We start from the raw sequence: 17,481 nt of genomic DNA, 5'->3' as shown, positions 1-17,481 counted from the left end.
TGTACACGTGTAGATCAAAACTACCACCAGGAGCCTCTCTTCTCACTCTAGTGTAATGTTACAATACTAGTAGTGTGCACAGGTACGCACAGCGTGGGACTCCCTGACCTTCACCCATGCCAATGTCCCATCCTGGAGATAGCCCTGGAGGTGGACAGGTTCAGGCCACCAACACTGACCTTACACTGCCTAGTGACAAGACTGGAAGGAATCGCCGTACCTATGCAGAAAACAAGGATAGACCAACATGACAAGAAAACCATAAAACACAGCAGAGTTGGATCAATATAAAGTAACTATTGGGGGTAACCTCATTATCCTCAATGCTGTCTGACAGGATGTGGAGGAGCATAAGGACTTTACTAAGGCACACTCCCCTGCCCAATTACCTTCCAGGCGGGTTCTCAACCTCATGTCTCCACAAAGCCAGTAAACGTCTCCTAAGGACTGGACCTGATCCTGCTTCCATTCCCCTCCTATCGTACTGTAGGAGGTGCGATGCCCGTTAGTGAGTTCCCCAAAAACCTCCCTCCACCCTGCCCGTTTGCATGGCAGCTGTAGTTTCCAGGGTAGTCAGTAATACTCTCTCCGGTGCAAAACACTTAAGTAGTTATAGAGTATTCCTTCTTCCACTTCTCACAAGCAGTGTAATTAGCGGAAATGTTCGTGAAGAAACTAAGGAAAAACTCTTCAACATCTACAGGGAGATTTAGAGGGACTATCCCCGAGTGTGGTCGGGCACTACCGCACACGCAACAGTTAGACTTATTGCTTTTGTTAGCATTGAACCTCATCAACTCCAACCAAAGATTCTGGTCAGAGTAGCCAGTCTCTACTGTCAAGGTGTCCTCAAAGGTAGGGTCGGCTATGATCATCATGTTTGTCAAGGTCTTTATCTTTCGGCGGAGGGGGTTAATTATGGGCACAGGACTAAGTGAAGGCCTCCATTCGAGAGCATCTACCATATCCCTTATTTTAAACTTCCCTAAGGGATCTGTCCTCCTGTACCGGTATGTCCCCAAACAGTAAGTAACCTCGTCCCCCGGGCTTGGATTTTCCATGGTTAGTGTAAAAACTGTATTAAAACCAAGCAACATGCTAAGTTCAGCCTTCCAATACCTGCTGTCCTTATTATTCTCAAGGAGGGTTTTACGACTAATTAGGGATTTCCCGCTCTTTCTTATTTAAGGCACTTCGCGGTTTATAGGACTAGTCTGTTCCTGTGTTCCATCCCACTGATCCCCAATAACGGCAGTCTTCTCCCCAGACATTATCAGTGGCGCAAACATATTGTATTCCCCGGGTATATAAGTCATATAACCAGCTGAACTGAACTAAATCTGGCCTGCGGTGGAATTTTGCGCCTAGACACGGGACCACGATACAATAGTCGAAGGAATATGCGGCTACTTGAGTGTTGGACGAGTTATACCAGAAGGTAACCATACCCTCATATTCTCCCGACTAAGGATTCCAGTTGCCACCCTCCTCTCTCACTAGCCCTAACCAGAGTAATGTCCTCGGTACAACTAAGACTGGTCTCCTGGATCTGAGGCTTTCTTACAGTATGAAGCGTGGATCCATGTAAGTCTTTCGGCTAGTTTCACAGCTGTGGCAGTAGTCAGAAGCACCTGGTAGGGACCATCAAATCAGGGCTCAAGAGGGTGCTTCCTGAGGAACTTCTTGACACACATCCAATCCCAAGGCTGCAAGATATGTGTCCCAGTGTCTGCCTCTGAGTCTGGAAGAGAACACCTGTGCACAAGATTTGGTTAGTGCTTTAAATGGGTTGTCCCGTGAAAGCAAGTGGGGTTAAGCACTTCTGTATGGCCATATAAATGCACTTTCTAATATACATCGTGCATTAAATATTGGCCATACAGAAGTTATATACTTACCCCCTCCGGTGTTGGCGTCCCCGTCTCCATGGCACCGACTGAAGCCTTCTTCTGCCTGGAATAGACGCGCTTGCGCTGTCTGCCCTGTGCGGCGCGAGCACGCCAGAGCGGCCCCTTCAGCGGGACAGAAGAAGCAGACAGCGCAAGCGCGTCTAATCCAGGCAGAAGAAGGCTTTGGTCGGCGCCATGGAGACGGGGATGCCAACACCGGTGGGGGTAAGTATATAACTTCTGTATGCCCAATATTTAATGCACGATGTATATTACAAAGTGCATTTATATGACCATACAGAAGTGCTTAACCCCACTTGCTTTCGCAGGACATCCCCTTTAACAACGAAAATCACATACTTAGTCAACACATCAGATTGTAACTGTAACTACTGAGGATAGTAGCAACCTAGCCTTGGGGCTAGCCCAAACAATCTCATAGGTAGATAATGCATAATCCCCCCTGGGTGTATATCTAACACTGAATAGGGCTATTGGATGATAGTCTTTCCAAAGTAGCCCCATTTTCGCGCATCATTTTAAGTATCTTGCTTTTTAGCGTGCCACTAAGTCTCTCCACCTTTCCACTACTCTAAGGGTGGTAGAGTATGCAAAAAGCCTGGGATACACCCAAAACAGACATGACGTGTTGCATTCACCTGCAAAGTCTGTACCTCTGTCTGACTCTGAATCACTTCTGGTACCCCATAATCACAGTTTGCCTCGTTCATGAGCTTTTTTGCGGTTACCTACTTTTTGCCTTGGTAACAGGGTAGGCCTCCAACCTGCAAAGACAGCAACAACAGCAAGCACATATTCATACCTCCCAACAGGTGGGAGCTGAATGTAGTCAATATGCAATCCCTGAAATGGGTAAAGTGGTCTAGGCAAGTGTTTTTTGGGCACCTTTTCCCTTCTGTCCTGACTCACCTATGGCATAGATCATGCTAAACTGGACAAATGATGCAACAGCTACAGAGAACCCAGGAGTCGCCCGTCCTCTTTCAAGCGTCGACGTCATTGCTGCTTTACTAGGTGGGTCTTTCCGTGCGTCAGCTAGGCCATCATGGGATACAGGAACTGTGGTAGGCAAGCGCTGTTGACTGTTCACCATACACGGTCCTGTTTCTGCTGCTCCCATTTTAGTCCATTTATCCTTTTCTTCCTTGCTGGCTTGTAACTGTAAAGTCTTTAGCATATCAAAGTCCAAATTTTGTCAATGTCCAAGTTTTTGCCTCTGACTCATGCTGTCAGTACCTTTTCTTCTTTCTTCCACGGCTTGAGGACCGCTGCCTTTGCCGTGCTGTCGGTGAGGGTGTCGTCTCTCGATTCTCCAATGTAGGAATCGGTGTGAACTCTCTATTGTTGGGTAGTAGTAAGGCCTCCATGAGACTCTGCACCGCTGCACCATTCTCAATTGGTTGTCCTGCTAAGGTAAAAAACTGTCTGGCCCTCCATATTAGGCCGTAATCAGGAGCTATGCCAAATGCATACCAGGAGTCAGTGTAAAGGGTTGCCGTCTTACCTTTCGCTACTCCACACGCCTCAGTGAGGGCCTTCAGTTCCGCTTCTTGTGCTAAGACATGCGGAGGCAGAGCTTCTGCTTCTAGGACATCTTCTTGCGTGACCACTGCATATCCGATGTGGAGTCATCAATCCTCACCCTGGTACCATCTGCAAAAATCTCAACATATGCATTGTCAACAGAGGTTCCAGTAACTGTTTGCATACCTGCAGTTTCTTGCTGTATCAGTACTAAATAATCATGTTGATCTATTTCACATGGATCAGAATCTCATAGCCCAAAATCTTTTATTTCCTTTTTATTTTATTTATTTATATATATTTTTTAAAACCCAATAGCTGATCTACAACACCTAGATCACCTATGACCTAGATCACCTATGCCTCCACCCTTTTGAACCAGAATACTCTACTGAAAAAGGAGTAGTCGCGTTCAAACTAGTACAACGTTGAAAAAAGAAACCAAGAGGCACAAAAAACCAAGCACTTTGTAGGGCAAGGTGACATTGTATGCAGCAAAGTCTGAGCGAAAATATCCTTTTTTTTTTTTTCCCCGTCGCAGTTAGCATTTCTATCACAAGGGGGCGCAACACAAGCAAAATTTACAGTCACCCAGTGAAATAGTATCCAGGGAATTTCACCGTTTAACTTTAACTCTCCGATCTGAATAAAATTATAGCTTCAGTGTAAACTGACACTAGAATACACAAAGACATAAGGAAAAAAAAACTAAAAAAAATGCGGATGAATTGACATCCTACTCTGAGCAATTAAGTCCCTCATTCTCACATAAAAACCAAGACTACTTTGTCAAATTGCGTGAAAAAGTTTGCTGGGTGACTGTAGGGAAATTATTCTGACTGTAAGAGCCTTCCTTAACATCATCTGTCTGAACATCCATTGGAGAAGCAGGCAGCAGAAAACAGAGCCCCTGGGAACACACCATGAGAGGGCGTCCCCTGCTCATAGGTCCCTGGCCTCTGTCCTCCATGCCTCAACTCCAATCTTCCATACACTATAAACCAGATTAGTCATCTCATATGCCCTAAGCTGCATCTTCACGACGAACAAAGGTTAGTTTCCCTGAACTTATCACACATCCAAGGTGGCCACATTTTGGAGTGTAACAAAGTCTGGTCAAACAAGACCTTGCTTCAGACAATCATGATGTTAGCACTGGATACAGTGGCATTGGGGAATGTAGGCCTCCCGAGTGCAGCAAGATGGCCGCCAGAGGCAGGAAGGGGCGGGGCTACAAATCTCCCAGGTGAGGCAAGGTGGCTACTGGAGGAGGAAGGGGCGGGGCTTAGTCCTGTCCCGGATTGGAATGGCCGGAAGTAACGTCACACACCCTGAAAGTGAGCACATAGGGGAAGTAATTTCAGGATGGGAGGAAGGGCTCACCACACTTGCTGCAGAGTCACACTATGTGGGGGTTTTAAACATTGCAAGTGCGGCCGCCATTATAGGGATGGGCTATAGTCAACACAAAGACATTACATTGTTCATGATACAGACAATACACATCCCCCACTACACTCTTTCCTCCTCCCCCTCCCCTATTCTGCTTGTGAATCTCTTTCCTACATTATACCACCTCCTAGCAATCTAAAGCACCCCTCTGTCTGCCAGCCGCCCCCCCCCCCTCGCTTATCTGCCTATAACATTCCTTTCTTTCAGCAACTTTCCTGATCCTTATCTTTGCTTCCTTTTTTTCCCGCCATTCTCTAAACAACATGGATCTATGCCGTATTCTATTCAGCCTGCTTATTCTATCCTATTTGAAATTTCTGGACACAATAGCGTCTCCTTGTAAAATCTGCCTTCTTCAAATCACAATGCAAATTAACTGTATGAACACAAAACAAAGGGAACAGATGGGTTAACCAGGGAAATGCTCAGTGGCTTAACATCAGCCCACTCTCTTATCAGTAAAAACCCCCAGTAACAAACACTGCACATTCTTTAAACAAGACCTTTGACTATACACAAAGACTGACGATTATATTCAGTGACCAAGACTTCAACAGTATTTAGAGCCTTCAGCCGTCTCACACCACGGCTATAATCCCCGCGTAACGTGAGATAAAATACAGGTTGGCTGCGGCCCACACTCCATGCCCCAGTCAGACTGGGTTTTTTTCATTAATGGTCACAGGCAGCTACAACTCCGCTCTGGGAAGTCTGTGTGGACCCACAGCATGGGTGGGTCCCAGGAAGCCACCGACGGTACATAAATAAATCCCATTGCAGTCCCCCGGATAGCTGAGCTAACGTCTGATAAAATACAGGTGGGCTTCGGCCCACACTGCATGCCCCAGTCAGACTGGGGTTTTGTCATTAATGGTCACAGGCAGGTACAACTCCGCTATGGGAAGTCTATGTGCACCCACAGCACGGGTGGCTCCCAGGAACCCACCGACGGTACATGAATACATCCCACTGCAGTGCCCCGGATAGCAGAGCTAACGTCAGATAAAATACAGGTGGGCTTCGGTCCACTTTGCATGCCCCTGTGACACTGTTTTTTTTTTTTTTTTTGGGGGGGGGTGCCAGATATGTAGAACACCGCGATGTGAAAACTTAGTGCAGCCATACTATGCACAGACCCCTCTAGTATTCCTGTAGCAAAGGTATAAGCTGACCCCACTGCAGTTATGTTGCAGAAGTTTAGGTAGACCCCAGTAACATTTCCGTAGCAGCAGTATAGTCAGAGCCCAGTAACATTTCAGTAGCAGCAGTATAGGCAGAGCCAAGTATTAGTAACATTTCAGTAGTAACAGTATAGACACACCCCAGTAACATTTCCGTTGCAGCACTATAGGCAGAGTCCAGTATTAGGTACATGTCTGTAGTAACAGTATAGACAGACCCCAATAACATTTTAGTTGCAGCAGTATAGACTGACCCCAGTAACATTTATGTAGCTGCGGTATTGGCAGACCCCTGTAACATTTCTGCAGCTGAAGTATAGGCAGATCCCTGTAATGTTAATGCAGTTATGCTCCTCTCCTTTGCCCCAAACAAGCTTCTCCGATAACTGTGGTAACACGAAAGAAAATACATGATGCACATTGCTGACCCCCTGACCCCAAGCGGGAGGGGGAGGTGGCATTACAAGGCCAAGACAGCATGACCAGGACCCGCTATAGTCTGTGTGGGAACCACGTTAGCGGGCCCAGGTTCAGGCTGGGTTCCGCGCCTCCACCGTAGATTTTGCCTCCATGGGCAAAATTAAACCTTCAGATGCGAATAATAGCCAACAAAAGTGGAAGCGACAACAGCTGTGTGGAAAAGCTAGTATTTTCTGAGACAAGACGGGCATTTGATAGCAATGCAAAGGATATTCTAGGAACTAAAAGTCGTCACTCCTTCTCATCTCTATCAGAAATATGGAAAGGCTTCATTTATATGCTTTCTGTTGACCATTGCAAAGTGTTAGCAATGCAAGTTTCTGGCTATACCACTCATCTTTGTCAGGAATTACCAAAGATGATCACAAGTAAAGGCCTCATCAATCAGTCCAAAATCAGTCCGGGAGTATGTGGCTCTCAGATATGTGCCTGCTGCTACTCTATCCCCAGCCCTGCAGGGATGCTGTGTTCTATAGTCGACTCTTTCCTACCTTAGCTGTACACTAAAATATGTAATTAGTATCTGCACCAACAAGATGAAAGCCACAATTGCTCTACGGGTTGGCTGAATGCTTCAGCTAGGGATAATCAAATAGCACCCCGGTTGTATTTACTTGGTTTTCGGAAATGTGGCCTCTCTTGGACCTCCGCGTCCTCTCCCACGGCCATGTCCTCTAGGCCTACCCCTACCCCTCAGCATGGTGTATTTCGAATACAGCAGACACTGAGCATTGCTAAAAATTAGGCGCTTATTGGCCTGCACTTGGAGGCTGACAGCGGTACTGTAACGCACACTGTAGGCCAAAAAAATTATACTCTTGCCTGCAGAAGGGCCAAGGTGGCAAAGTAAATCAGTTACGTTTTTTTTCCCCGCTACAATAACTGGATTAGCCTGGAAAAAGTTGCACAGCCCCAACCAGGCGTAGTTGCAGTTCCCACGGGACATAGGCCTCGGCATACAGCTTCAGCAGTCGTAGGCAGGAAGTAGACTTTCACTGCACCCAGGACATAGGCCTCTGCACAAGTCATCAGCAATCGCGGGCCTAGAATGCTAGCGTAGCTGTGAACATCTCCTTAGCGCTGTTTCGCTCCTCTTGTTTCTCCCAATGCAGTGCCCCGGATAGCTGCAGTAACGTGAGATAAAATACAGGTTGGCTGCGGCCCACACTCCATGCCCTACTCAGTCGGTTTTTTCTTTTGTCATAGCCAGATACGTAGAACATCGCGATGGGAAAACGTAGTGCACCCATACTATGCACAAACTCCTGTAATATTCCTGTTGCAAAAGTATAAGCTGACCCCACTAACAGAAACCCCAATAACATTTCAGTACTAACAGTGTGGACAGACCCCTGTAACATTTCCGTAGCAGCAGTATAGGCATAGCCCAGTAACATTCCAGTAGTTAGAGTATAGCCAGACCCCAGTAACATTTCATTTGCAGCAGTATAGACAGACCCCAGTAACATTCCAGTAGCAGCAGTGTAGGCAGAGCCCAGTTACATTTCAGGAGCAGAAGTATAGGCAGACCGAAGTAACATTTCTGTCGCAGAAGTATAGGCAGGCAGACCCGAGTGACATTACTGTAGCAAGAGTGTAGGCCAACCCCTGACACATTGGTGTACCATGAGTGTAGGCGAAGGCCAGAAAAATTACTTGGATTACAGTGTAGGCGAGGGCCCAAAAAATTGCTGTACCAAAAATAGAAATGTACCCCAGAAAAATTGCTCAACCGAGAGGACAGGTGAAACCCATTAATATTTTAGCTTACTGTGTCTTAATTTGTAAGAGAGCCTGGAGGCAGCGCTGTTAAAAAAAATTTGTTTCATGTTGAAGTTTCAATGCTTTAGTTAGAAACGTAGAAATATTGTTTGACAAACGTTATATGAGCCTTTTGGGTCGCAGAAAAATTGGCAGTTCCGCGTGATGACAGAATGTTTCAGAAGGAGGAGCAGGAGGACTAATATCATACTCAGATTGACAAAGGTAAATGTCCTTTTTTTACGGTGATAGAGAACAATGCTTGCATCCGCGGTTGCAGAGAAAAGATTGTTTAGGTAACGCTGCTCTCCGTTGGTGGAGAAGAGGAGTCTGGGAAAATCCAGGCTTTGTTCATCTTTATGAGTGTAAGCATGTCGGCACTGTCAGTTTACAGGTGGGTACGCTGATCCGTGATGATTCCCCCAGCTGCACTAAACACCCTCTCTGACAAGACGCTAGCGGCAGGGCAAGCAAGCACTTCAGGGCATACAGCACGAGTTTGTGCCACGTGTCCAGGTTTGACACCCAGTAGTTGTACGGAGCAGAAAATTATCACAATGTGGAAATAAATATTAGAAATTATATGAAGTAGTGTTTATTATAAGGGTAAGCTGACCATCCTAAGGTTGGCTCTGTTGAACAGGCAATAAATTAATAAAGGCTCAAGATTTTTTCACAGAAGCAGTCTCTTTCTCTTCTGACTTTATCTCGTAACCCATGCTGATACAGAGGGAGGGCTCTTTCACACAGTGTCGTAAAAACGTGTGAATGGACGCACAAAGTAGCAAGAGTATAGGTGAACTCCTGAAATATTTCTGCAGCAAGAGTATAGGTGAATCCCTGAAGCATTTCTGTAGCAAGAGCATAGGCAGACCCTAGAAACATTTCTGCAGCAAGAGTATAGGTGAATCCCTCAAATCTTTCAGGAGCAAGAGTATAGGCAAACCCCTCAAACCATTCAGTAGCAAGTGTATAGGCGAACTCCTCAAGCATTTCTGTAGCAAGAGCATAGGCAGACCCTAGAAACATTTCTGCAGCAAGAGTATAGGTGAATCCCTCAAATCTTTCAGGAGCAAGAGTATAGGCAAACCCCTCAAACCATTCAGTAGCAAGTGTATAGGCGAACTCCTCAAGCATTTCTGTAGCAAGAGCATAGGCAGACCCTAGAAACATTTCTGCAGCAAGAGTATAGGCGAACCCCTCAAATCTTTCAGGAGCAAGAGTATAGGCGAACCCCTCAAACCATTCAGTAGCAAGTGTATAGGCGAACTCCTCAAGCATTTCTGTAGCAAAAGCATAGGCAGACCCCTGAAACATTTCTGTAGCGAGAGTATAGGCGAAACCCTCAAACCTTTCAGTAGCAAGTGTATAGGCGGACCCCTGAAATATTTCAGTAGCAAGTGTGTAGGCGGACCCCCTGAAACATTTCTGTAGTGAGAGTATAGGTGAACACCTCAAGCATTTCCGTAGCAAAAGTATAGGCGAACCCCTCAAACCTTTCTGTAGCAGGTGTATAGGCGGACCCCTGAAACACTTCTGTAGCAAGAGTATTGGCGAACCCTTGAAGCATTTCTGTAGCAAGAGTATAGGCAAACCCCTCAAACCTTTCAGTAGCAAGTCTATAGGTGGACACCTCAAACATTTCTGTAGCAAGAGTATAGGAGAACCCCTGAAGCATTTCTGTAGCAAGAGTATAGGAGAACCCCTGAAGCATTTCTGTAGCAAGAGTATAGGCAAACCCCTGAAATATTTCAGTAGCAAGTGTTTGGCGGACCCCTTAAACTTTTCTGTAGTGAGAGTATAGGGGAACCCCTGCAGCAATTTCTGTAGGAAAAGTATAGGCAAACCCCTGAAGCCTTTCTGTAGCAAGAGTATAGGCGAACCCCTCAAACCATTCAGTAGCAGGTGTATAGGTGGACCTCGGAAAAATTAGTTGCCTAAGAGTATAGGCGAGGGCCTGAAGAAATTTGTGTACCAAGAGTACAAGTATACCCCTGAAAAATTGCTTTACCTCGAGGGCAGGTGAAACCCATAAACATTTTTTAAAGATACAGCTCGCTGTTGCTCAATTTGTAACAGAGCCTGGCGGCAGCCCTCCGAACATATTGGTTTTAACAGGGCCTTTTGGCTAGCAGAAAAATTGGCAGTTCAGCATGATGACATGCTGTTTGAGGAGGAGGAGGAGGAGTAATATCCAAGAGGGATAGACCAAGCTACTTCTCCCCTTTTTTGGGATGATAGAGGATGCATATTTCTCCTGTTGCAGCTAAAAGAATCTTTCTGATCCGCTGCTTTCCATCGGTGGAGAAGAGAAGTCTGGGGAAATACAGCCTTTCTTCATCTTTATGAGTGTAAGCATGTCGGCACTGGCAGTTGACAGGCGGGTACGCTTATCTGTGATGCTCCCCCCAGCAGCACTAAACACCCTCTCTGACAAGACGCTAGCGGTAGGGCAGGCCAGAACCTCTAGGGCGTACAGCGCAAGTTTGTGCCACGTGTCCAGCTTTGACACCCAATAGTTGTCTGGAGCAGAGGCATCATGGAGGAAGGTGGTATGATCGGCTATGTACTCCTTCACCATCTTTTTACAGTGCTCCCTCCGACTCAGCCTTGACTGGGGAGTGGTTACATAGTCTTGCTGGGGAGCCATAAAACTGGCAAAGGTCTTGGAGAGTGTTCCCCTGCCTCCGCTGAACATGCTGCATGACCCCTACGCCTCCCCTGCTAGTTGACCCGCTGAACCTTGTCTTCTGCCGCTAGCGCTGTGAGATGGAAACTTTAGCATCACTTTTTCCACCAGGGTCTTGTGGTATTGCATCACTCTCGTACCCCTTTCCTCTTCAGGACTGAGAGTGGAAAGTTTCTCCTTATACCGTGGGTCAAGAAGGGTGTACACCCAGTAATCTGTTTTGGTTAGAATGCGTCTAACGCGAGTGTCACGGGAAAGGCAGCCTAACATGAAGTCAGCCATGTGTGTCAGGGTACCAGTACGCAACACATTACTGTCCTCACTAGGAGGATGACTTTCAGGATCTTCCTCCTCCTCCTCTTCAGCCCATACATGCTGAACAGATGAGAGGCAAGCAGCATGGGTACCCTCTGCCGTGTGGCCAGCAGTCTCTTCATCCTCCACCTCCTCCTCCAAAACGCGCTGAGATATAGACATGAGGGTGGTCTGGCTATCAAGTGACATACTGTCATTCCCCCATCTCCTGTTCTAACCGCAAAGCATCGGCCTTTATGCTTAACAGCGAACTTCTCACCAGGCAAAGCAGCGGAATGGTAACGCTAACGATGGCGCATTGCGGCTCACCATTTGGGTAGACTCCTCAAAGTTTCTGAGGACCTGATAGATGTCTGCCATCCATGCCAACTCCTCCGTAAAGAAATGTGGAGGCTGACTATCACTATGCTGGCCATTTTGCGGCTGGTATTCCACAATTGCTCTACACTGCTCGTAAAGCCTGGCCAATATGTGCAATGTAGAATTCCAGTGCGTGGGCAAGTCGCACAGCAGTCGGTGGTCTGGCAGCTGAAACCGACGTTGCAGTGTCCTGAGGGTGGCAGCATCCGTGGTGGACTTGCCGAAATATGCGCACATGCGGTGCACCTTGCCGAGCAGACAAGTGGGGGTAGTTTTTCAGAAACTGCTGAACCACCAGATTGAAGACATGGCCCAGACATGGCATGTGTGTCAGGCTGCCAAGCTGCAAAGGCGCCACCAGGTTACGGCCATTGTCACATGTGGCCATGCCTGGTTGGAGGCTCAGCGGCGAAAGCCAGAGGTCGGTCTGCTCCGTTAGACCCTGTAACAGCTTGGGGGCCATGTGCCTCTTGTCACCTAAGCTGATTAGTTTTAGCACGGCCTGCTGACGCTTGCCCACTGCTATGCTACCGCACCGTGTGCTACCGACTGCTGGCGACGTGCTCACACTTCTTAATTGAGAGGTGGAAATGGCGGAGCAGGGGAGGGGTTTGGAGGAGGTGGCATAAAACGATGCAGAAACCAGCACCGAGGTAGGACCCGCAAGAGAGCAGTCCCAGGCTCTGACTCGGTCCCAGCCTCCACCAAGTTCACCCAATGTGCCGTCAGGGAGATGTAGTGGCCCTGCCCGCCAGTACTTGTCCACATGTCCGTTAATAAGTGGACCTACCCAGTAACCATGTTTGTGAGGGAGGTTTATGTTGTGGGATATGTGCTTGTGTAGGGTGGGGAAGGCGCAACGGGAGAAATAGTGGCGACTGGGGACCGAGTAGTGCAGGAGCGCCGGCGCCATCAGGTTTTTGAAAGCCTCTGTTTCCACAAGCCTGTATGGCAGCATCTCCAGGCTGATTAATTTGGCAATGTGAATGTTTAAAGCTTGTGCATGCAGGTGTGTAGCGGCGTATTTCCGCTTTTTCTCCTACGCTTGCGTTAGCGACAGCTGAACGCTGTGCTCGGAGATATTGCTAGAGCCAATGGAGGACCGTGGAGGTGAGGGTGTGGGTGCAGGCTGGGAGGCGCTTGTGCCTGTGTCCTGGTAGGGGGATTGGATCTGTGTGCCAGGTTGTGGCACAGGGAAAGTGGCAGTGGTGTGACCTGAAGGCGATTGTTGGCCTTTGTTCCACCTTGTGGTGTGCTTGGCCATCATATGCCTGTGCATGCTGGTGGTGGTGAGGCTTGTAGTGGTGGCTCCCCGGCTGATCTTGGTGCAGCACTGGTTGCACACCACTGTTTGTCGGTCGCCCGTGCACTCACTAAAAAGCATCCACACCTTTGAACACCTAGACCTCTGCATGGAGGCTTGCCGCGAGGGGGTGCTTTGGAAAACTGTTGGGGGATTATTGCCTCTAGCCATGCCTCCTTCCATGGCCACTCCAATGCCTCTTTCAACCTGTCCTGCTGCTGCACTTGCCTCGGCCTCTGAAGCCCTGTCTTCAGAAGGCTTAGCAAGCCAGGTGGGGTCAGTCACCTTATCATCCAGCAGCTCTTCCTCTGAATCCTCTGTGCACTCCTCCTCTGGACTTACTGCCCTTACTTCTACCTCATGGACAGACAACTGTGTCTCATCATCCTCATCCACAAAAAGCTCTTGGGACAGTTGCCAAAACTCCCCAGCCTTATTACCCGGACTCTGGGAAATTTCCAAATGTTGGGCATTGGTCATGACAAACTCCTCAGGTGGTTGAGAAACCGTTTTTTCCCACTCATGGCAGGTACCCGAGAACAGTTCCTGGGAGTCTGCCTGCTCAGATTATGTCATTTTCATGGAGTAAGGAGGCTGGAATGAAGGAAGAGCAGCAAGAGGATTCAGAGATGCAGTCCCTAGCCCAGTAGAAGTGGACTGCATGAAAGACTAGGGGTTCGATACATAGCTGGGCGTGTTATCCACAATCCACGACAGGACCTGCTCGCACTTTTTGATATGAAGCTGGGGAGCAGAGAGTCTTGGCACTCTCCTAATTGCTCTGCAGCCGGCTGTGATTCACCCCGCCCAGGACCACGGCCTGTGCCCACACCCTCACTTGGACATCAGCATCCCCATTCTCGACCCTTAACCCTACTCCTCATTATGTCAGATAAAGGATAGAGCAGTGTCAAAATAAATTAACCCACCGTATAGCGCTGAGAACTAGAGCTAATTCACTGCACACAGAGACTTGTGGATAACGGAGGCTCTATGCTGTGACAGAAAAAATTAAGCTGCTTTCTTGTGCTGATAGCTAGAGGTAATTTACCGCTCACAGAGACTTGTAGATAACAGGGGCTGTATGAAGTGGAAGAGAACTATTAACCCACTGGATAGTGCAGATAACTGTGGCTACTTCACCCAACACAAGGAAAGTGTATTGTAAGATGCTCTTCACAGGGGCAGAGAACTATTAACCTAGTAAATAGTGCAGATAACTGCAGCTACTTGACTGCCCAGAAGGAAAATATATTTTGAGATGCTCTGCACAGGGGCAGACAAGTATTAACCCAGTGGACAGTGCAGATAACTGCGGCTACTTCACCCAACACAAGGACAATGTATTGTGAGATGCTCTGCACAGGGACAGAGAACTATTAACCCAGTGGATTGTGCAGATGGCTGCGGCTACTTCACCGCCCACAAGGAAAGTGTATTGTAAGATGCTTTGCACTGGGGCAGTGAACTATTAACCGAGTGGATAGTGCTGAAACTGCGGCTACTTCACCCAACACAGAGAACGGTAAATGTGAAATGCTCTGCACAGGCCCAGGAAAAATTAGAGTACTGTTTAGCGATGAGAACTCTGCTTAATGCACTGCACACATAGAATGGTCTAGCTGAAATGCTCTGTACAGGCCCAGGGAAAATTAGCGTACTCTTTAGCGATGAGAACTCTGCCTAATGCACTGCATACAGAGAAAGGTATAGCTGAAATGCTCTGCAGTTGCCCAGGGAAAATTAGCGTACTGTTTATCAATGAGTACTCTGCCTAATGCACTGCACACAGAGAACGATATAAATTAAATGCTCTGCACAGGCCTAGATGCTTTAAAAAAAATAGGTGCACTACTGCTCCCAGCCAGCCACAAAAGTAATGCACACAATGAGGAGTAGCACTAAGAAGGACTGTTGGGTTCTTGATGTCAGGATCCTTGCCTAACCGCACCCTACACTTGTACTTTCCCTATTTCGGCGTCTGCAGCTCTTTCCCTAACCTCTGCTAGCATGTTTTTGAGGAGAGCCGCGGGTGGCACCAGTTTAAGTACTCGGCGGTCACTGGATCGGCCCAGCCACTCACTACTGTGGGGGGGGGGGGAGGGCTGGCACATCACAGCAGGAAGTGGTAATGCCTTCCCCGCATGTTTATTGGCTAAAAAATGGCGCTAAACATGCAGGGAAGGGAAATGAAAGTGACTCGAGTACCGCCTGTTGCTCAACTCGAGTACCGAGCATCTCGAGTAGCCTAATACTCTAACAAGCATCAAGCTCGGACGGGTGTGCTCTCTCATCTCTAGTACTGACCTACAGAGTAAAGTTATTGTGTCATTTCTACTGCTGTGTGTACACCGTACAAAGAAGTCCCCAAAAGTCGATTTTTTTTCCATTTCACTTTGCTTTAAATCTTTTAAAAGCTTCAATCTATTATATGGTACATTAAATTGGATCACTGAAAAATGCAACGCATTCCACAAAAAATAAAAAGATTTTTTAGATTTCATTTGGGTGTCTAACATTTATCATATTTTAATGTATCAGCATTACAGCAAAAATTTAATACACAGTTTTTTTTTCTTTCTCTTAACACAAATGTTTAATCACTCCGTTCACTCCTTTCCTCCCAGCTAAGTGTTTGGAAATATTGTACCATAGCGACACTTGTTGATTAACATTGGTATTGCCCGATTTTTTTTTTTTACTGCATGCATTTGGAACAGCTGAAAAAAATTTAGTACCCTGTGCTAGCCAGTAGAGCAAAATAATGTTGTAGGAAGGGAGCGCTCACTATTTCAGATGACCATAGTCGATGAATTGTAGTTTAGTCGGAGAAATCCTGAGGTCCCAGTTCATGCAGGTAAATGAAGGCTGCAGAGCGACTTGAGATGGCCCCCAACCAATTAATTGGTGGGGGAAATGATATGCAGTGAAAAAGAAAGAAAGAAAAAATCTCAGCGCTCAAGAATAGGGTGCCAATTAACTGTAAGGTTAGACGTAGGAATGAACTTACTTCACGGAGGCGTCCGTGAGTAGACGCCTCCGGTCCCAGGTCTCTTTCTTCATTCCAGCCTCCTTACTCCATGCTTTCTGGGACCGGAGGCGTCTACTCACGGACGCCTCCGTGAAGTAAGTTCATTCCTACGTCTAACCTTACAGTTAATTGGCACCCTATTCTTGAGCGCTGAGATTTTTTCAGTAGAGCAAAATGTGATTGTTCTCAGCAAGAGAAACCTGGCCAGGTGACCTCCTAATGCTAATTCAGAGACTTTCACATCTTTATAAGTGAACTATTTAAGTACATCACAGCAACATTTCTCCAGAACACCACTGACCGTCTGTTCACTGTCTCTAAAACTAAGTCCTGTCTCTACCTAAAACTGAACCTCTTAAAAACTGACGTACTGTTTTTTCTGCTTTCTACTAACGGACCTCATCCTGACATCACCATCTCAGTGTGTGGCATCCACCCTGAATGCAGCAGCCAGGCTCATCTTCCTGTCCACTCGGACGTCTTTGCCTTGTGCACTCACTGCTCTTGCTGCCCATCAAATATAGAATTAATTTCAAACTATCTTCATCCTCTCTTCATAAGTGTCTTCATAAAGTTCTCCACAGCACTGCGCCACCCTACATTGCTTTCCTCATCTGAATCCACCACATAGTCCGTGCCCTCAGCTTCACTAATGAAATAAGATAACGTGCCCCTTTAACTCGAACGTCTCATTCCCACCTCTAAGACTTCTCCAGAGCAGTACCAGTGCTCCTTAATGCGCTACCCAATACCCGACACACAAAACTTCAGGCGTCTTTTAAAAATGCACCTCTACAGGGAGGCATACCATATCCCCTAAACTAAATCCCTCTGTACTCCCCCTGATAACATGCTCGTTGTCCTACTGACTGCGATCCTTGCTAGCCATAATCAACCACTTCTTGCAGTCATACCGATTCAGCCACTAAATAGCTTAAGTCTGACCATTGTTTATGTGTATAGCATCCCGCACTTCCCCCCACCATACCGTGGACATCTGCAGCTCCTTTACCTTCTACTTCACCCCCTTATTTGTAGTATGTAACCTCATAGGAGGCCCTCACTCCTATTGTTTCTATCAATCCAATACTAGATGTAACAGTGGTTTTTGTATCTTTGTTTTTTGTATCTGTTTTCCCTGTTTTGTCAACGATGTGGAAAATGTTGGGCTATATGAACAAAGATTATTATTTATTTCTCTATTCATTCGGTCTGGCATTTTTTAAAGTGCAAAATAATCAAAGCTTGTCTGCGCCTTGTCATAAGTATGTGTGTATATACATGCATGCCTCTTCGGATCTATTTCATTATGCCTGAGGAAGGACCCTGAGTAGTTAGAAAGCTCGCTACAACATCATGTATTTTTGTTAGCCATTAAAATGTATCATATCTACATGATTACTTACTATTAATTACTACATATCTACATGATTACTTCCTCCCAGCCTGGTCACTCCAGGAAAAGGAGAGATTCA

The 17,481-nt window shown here is 46.9% G+C and overlaps 1 pseudogene; it reads right to left on the bottom strand.

Annotated features, from left to right (window-relative positions):
- LOC136625283 (uncharacterized) overlaps positions 1 to 13,455 on the bottom strand; it is a 34,002-nt pseudogene extending 20,547 nt beyond the window's left edge.
- Between the last annotated feature and the right edge of the window lie 4,026 nt (positions 13,456 to 17,481).

The sequence above is a fragment of the Eleutherodactylus coqui genome, chromosome 1, assembly GCF_035609145.1.
Source record: "Eleutherodactylus coqui strain aEleCoq1 chromosome 1, aEleCoq1.hap1, whole genome shotgun sequence".
Classification (NCBI taxonomy): Eukaryota; Metazoa; Chordata; class Amphibia; order Anura; family Eleutherodactylidae; genus Eleutherodactylus; species Eleutherodactylus coqui.
The sequence above is the reverse complement of the archived record's forward strand: the minus strand, read 5'-3'. Positions and strand labels throughout refer to the sequence as shown.